The 5,409-nt window shown below is 38.4% G+C and overlaps 1 pseudogene; it reads right to left on the bottom strand.

Moving 5' to 3' along the window:
* Positions 1–343: 343 nt before the first annotated feature.
* LOC145721041 (large ribosomal subunit protein eL42-like) lies at positions 344–1,930 on the bottom strand (annotated as a pseudogene).
* Positions 1,931–5,409: the final 3,479 nt, after the last annotated feature.

Raw genomic sequence — 5,409 nt, 5'->3', positions numbered from 1 at the left:
AGAGGGAGGTGCAGAGGGAGAGGGAGGAGAGGGAGAGAAGTAGACTCCCTGCTGAGTGTGGAGTCAACATGGGGCTCGATCTCACATAGTGACCTGAGCCAAAATCAGGAGTCAGATGCTTAACCTACTGACCTTATTTTTTTAAATGATCTCTACACAATGTGAGGCTCGAACTCATGACCCTGAGATCGAGAGTCACATGCTCTTCCAACTGAGCCAGCCAGGCACCGCTAAACTTGTTTTATTTTTTTGTTTGTTTGATATTTAAACAGAAAAAGTGTGTCTGCAGGATAAATTCATCACCATCTTGCTTAAGTTTACAGAATATTTTTGACAAGGTATGCCTAAAAGGTGGCAAAATTTTCAGAAGAAACACCAGTGTCAAAGAGATCAACATATGCAACCTAAGAGTTTTTGCCCAAACACTTCCAACTAAGGATCCTATCCCAGGTATGCAATATATCTAAGTTTATAAAAGTCAATTCCTGAATATACAAAAAATTACAAATCCTACTTTAAAAAAGCTTCAAACTTACTTTTTAAGTAAGTCTTAAGATAGGTTTGACTTACAGACTAATGTTGAGTGATATTTGAATATATATGAGGTTATCTGTAGGCCACATAATTTTTATTTCAGTAAACATTTGTTGAATGGTGTGGGGTGATGTTTAGTGTTTAGACTCTAGAATTTGATAGATCTAGATTGGAATCCTTGTTCTCCCACCAATCAGTTGTATAACTTTTGGCACTTTCCCTAAACCATTTTTTCTTCCTCTTTAAAGTAGGATGGGGGCGCTTGTCTGGCTTATTTAGTAGAGCACGCAACTTTTTTTTTTTTTTAACATAACCTCAAGATTTTATTGTCTTCATAATATAACAAAATATGAAGCTTAGAACTGGATCACTTGGCCCTTTTTCTTATCTCCTCCCAGTTCAAAATGCTTGCATCTCTTAATAGCCAGCATCCTCTTAGATCTGCAGTTGGGCTCAACACATTCAAGCCTCAGCACAATCTTCTTTGTAGTTTTAGACTTTTTCTGGAAAATTGGTTTAGTGTGCCCACCATAGCCACTCTGCTTCCTGTCATAAAACGCTGCTTTCCCTGGGCATAAAGAGAATCTTTACCTTTCTCGTGCTGTCACTTTGTGGTTGGTGCTTGCCACACTTCTTGCAGAAAGTTTGGCAGGTTTTAGGAATGTTCACCATGTTTGCAAGAGTGCTATCGGCACGGAAAGTAGAGCATGCAACTCTCGATCTCAGGATCATGAGTTCAAGCCCCATGTTAGGTGTAGAATTTACTTAAAAAATAAGTAAAAATAAAAAAAGTAGGATAGAGTATCTGTCCCACTGGACTGTTTGAGAGTTCAATGAGATAACTCTATATCCAACAGTTAAGTATTCACTCTGTATTAGTTATGATCATGAGTAGACTACATGTTGGTTACTATACTATATGTTGGAGATAAAAGATGTATGACACCCCATCTGCCCTCAAGGTGCTCATGATCTAGAGGGCAAAGCATAAAGAAAATTAAATAATCTTAATATTGTACCATAGTAAAAATATGTGCAAAGGAATGGAAGCTTGAAACAGAATGGCATGTTGGAAATAAATGTTTAAGGCTGTGACATGCTCAGATATGAAATTTAGGTAGTTTGTCTCCTGTGTAGAGAATGAACTGAAGGGAGTAACTCATAAGCAAGACCAATGGGGAGGCTATGATAATCCAGGCAAACTCTTATCTGGCAGAGCAATAAAGGTTGAACTGGAGGGCAGCAGTGTAGAACGGAGCCTTGCTATGCCTAGAACCGTGAACTTTCTGCCATGGCTTGGGAGATGACACACTTGAATCCTCTTTCATCTTCACGTTAACCATTTAAGGAGTTCTAAGGAACCCTATTTGGCCATTTTTCAGGCACCATTTTACAGAAGAGGAAATAGGTTCAGAGACCAAGGCCATCACTGCACTATTACAGGGGCACTATTCACACTGTATTCTATGAAAATGGTGCTCCCTGGAACACAACAAATATGAATGATGGCCCCTGAAGTTGTGCACTACAGCAGCCATGTTGGAAAGGTTACAGCACGGTAGGTAATGAAACTGACCTCTGGCGCGAGCCAAGCTACTCATGCTGTTTGACAAAGTCCAAGTATGGGGGACGATCCTGAAAACAGGAGACCCCACAGCTGGCTCCTGCTATTCTCTTTCATTTTGTTTATGGCAATCTTTTAATTGTGGGAATATTTCTGGGGTTTCATGATAAAGTGACTACTCATCTTAGTTACGCCTATCTAAGCAATCATAATGAAACTAATTCCATGAAGATTTAGTTTCTATAGAACAAAATAACAAGACGGTCACGCTCTGTCTAGCACCTTTCTCTTTGCATACTGTTTTTTAGTTTTAGTGAAAGCCAATAAGCAGAAATCAATAAAGGTCATGTTAATCATTACAAAGGAAAAATGAAAGAAGGCTATGGCTATAATCCAGAAAATGATCTAAGATTTGGAAAAACAAAAATATCTTAACATATAAATAAAGTTCCTCCGAGGCTGTCAGGAGGAGATGCTTGCAACCTGATCCTGTGTCTGTGTCTCCTCATTCGCCGACGCCGTCCTTTCCTACGAGAGACCCACTCCGGCTGGAGCTGGACTCCAGCAGACCTCTCTCTAAAAACCTGTGCATTTCCTACTATACCATACTGTCTAATCATGATGTCATTTATGGACATATAGCATAGTTAGGTTAAACACTGAATTACAACAAAGAAACAAATCAAACACAGCCCAATATGGGTCTTCACAGGAACCTGGTATGCATATTAAATTAATAGAATCCCATAAATACTACTTAACGACAAATCAAAGTGCTCGATGTATTCTTTTTTTTTTTTTAAGATTTTATTTGTCAGAGAGAGAGCACAAGCAGGGGGAGCGGCAGGCAGAGGGAGAAGCAGGCTCCCATTGAGCAAGGAACCCGACGTGGGACTCGATCCCAGGCCCCTGGGATCATGACCTGAGCCAAAGGCAGACGCTTAACCGACAGAGCCACCCAGGCGTCCCAATTCTTAAACCATTACTTAATAGGAAGAGTAGGATAAAACAAGTATAGGGTCCCAACTATTTCCTTTGGGCCTCCCCAAGACAGATAAATGAGGACCTTCACATGAATGGAAAGGACTAATCACAAAAACTAAGACCATGAATCGATTTTGTACAGACATTTCTTGAATTATTCCCAAATTTTAAGGTGAATTTTCCCAGAAAATGCTTATTCTATAGTTATCTTGGCAATAAATACATGATCTTCGTAGAAAGTATACATTTAGTAACTACCTTATATTAAAAAGCTGTGTAATTAATATTTATGCCAAGAACACTATTTACAAAAGTTTCATCCATACTCTTATCCATGCTTGCTCACTCTGAAGGCAGGAACACTTCTTTGGATTAAGATCTCAATATGCTTTGTCCAGGAAAGGGGAAGGTATGAAAATACAAAACAAAAAAGAATACTGGCTCATTGCACCCAAAGGAAGCCAGCCATTAAGAGTTGTTGTCCATAGGATAAAAGGAAGTACTGACCAGAGCTCCTCTGGGTGAGTAGTTACAATGTGATCAAAAAGGAAAAAGAGTAGAGTATATACATACAAAAAAGCTTTATGGGTCTTGATAAAAACAGGCATTTCTGAAAATATATAAAATCAGTTCCTTGAGAATTTTCAGAAATGAGATTCACCGAACTACAGGAGCAGAAAAAATATTAAGCTTTAGAAACATCTTACTTGTCTGATGATGAACTTCAGAGTAGTTAGGTGACCTGCCCAGGTCACATAGTTAATGCCAAGCCTGGACTAGGATCCAAGTATCCTGACTTCCAGATGAGTGCTCTTTTTTCATTTGCTATACTATCTCTTATATGTCCTTAATCACTTGGAAGTCTCCATAACTCTGTCCCACAATGTGCCCATCAGGGACAGTCAGAGGAAAAGAATTCTGGACTATGTAGATCATTTAGAGCTACTAACCTAACAATGGATGAAACATTATTTCAAATAATGACTGGGCTGAAATTCATCTGGGGTTGGGGAGTAGAGAGGAAATACAAAAGAAGGAAATTCTGTAGACAATAATAAGAGAAGCACAAGAGGAAATATTTTCCTCTTTTGTTATTTTATTACTGTTACTTTATTTTGTAGTTAAGTTCATATATTATATAAAACAGCAGGAAAAATGAACAAATTTATAAAATAAATTGAAGTGTCTGGATGAAAAAAATACAAGAGCTTTGCCTTCTTGTCTATAGATCTCTTGATATGTTGTTGGTCTTGCACTTTAGATATCAAATAAAGATATCTAGCTTGAAACAAAAGTAGATATGCTGCAAGGTTAAGCCATAGTTAGTTTGCTGGTGGGCCAGGAAATGATAGATTTTCTAAATCTCATCCTTAAATATTGGCTGTAACAAATGCTGATATAGCAAAATGCAAGCTTTTATCATCAGACAGCAAGAGGGAAACTTGAATTAATGAATGCAACTTACCTCCAAGTCCTCTGAAAGGAGGTGAAAAAAATAAATACTGTATTTTACTAGTGTTCCCCCAAAAGCATTACTCTAAGCATGCAGGAGGATGCTGTGAGCAGCTACAACAGTAAGATCCAATCCAGAGGTAGGTTCAAGACCAAGAGTAGGAGAGTGACTGAAGAAATCCTCCTGGAGCCAGTACCATTTCATAGAATGACCATTTGTGCTGGGGAATGAGTCTATGGCCTATCTTTTTCTGACTCAAAAGGACACTCCTAATTTTAACCTTGCTGAAAACAGGCATTTTTGCACCTGCTATTAAGAACAGCTAGTATACAGGATAAGGCTGGCATAAAATTATTTAGCAAACACATGCTAGCTATTCCAGTTTGAAATCTACCAAACTATAGAGTCAAGGGGGAAATAAAAAGTTGAAGATGGAGCTGCTGTTCCTCAAGATGAGGGAAAAATGTCTTACCAAAAGAGGGATTAGGCACTCACTTAACTCTATATGGAGAACATCCTTCTCAGGCTAGGTAGAAGATGAGGAAGAGCATTACCAAAGGCTGACCAGGCCACTGGGAGACCAAGAGGAGAGGAAAAAAGGCATTTAGGAAGAAAGCTAGAAGAAAATCTTCTGGGTCTGACTAGGTAAGTGAATCTAAGGCAAATGCACCAAAGATACGCTACCCCCTATGCCAACACAGAGCTGGTGGCAAAATATCTCAAGACATTTTAAACCCAGAGAAATGTATAAAAAATATGTTAACAAAGCAAATTAAAACCAAACTTCCAAGGGTAAAATCTCCTCAGATCTGAAATCCAAGATACTCACTTTTCATTAATTCTGTGCATTATTAGAAAAAAATTAAAAATAACA

The sequence above is a fragment of the Leptonychotes weddellii genome, chromosome 4 (assembly GCF_054177405.1).
Source record: "Leptonychotes weddellii isolate Sample4059 chromosome 4, ASM5417740v2, whole genome shotgun sequence".
In the NCBI taxonomy this organism is placed as follows: domain Eukaryota; kingdom Metazoa; phylum Chordata; class Mammalia; order Carnivora; family Phocidae; genus Leptonychotes; species Leptonychotes weddellii.
Note: the sequence above shows the minus strand (reverse complement) of the source record. Positions and strands in the feature narration are given on the sequence as shown.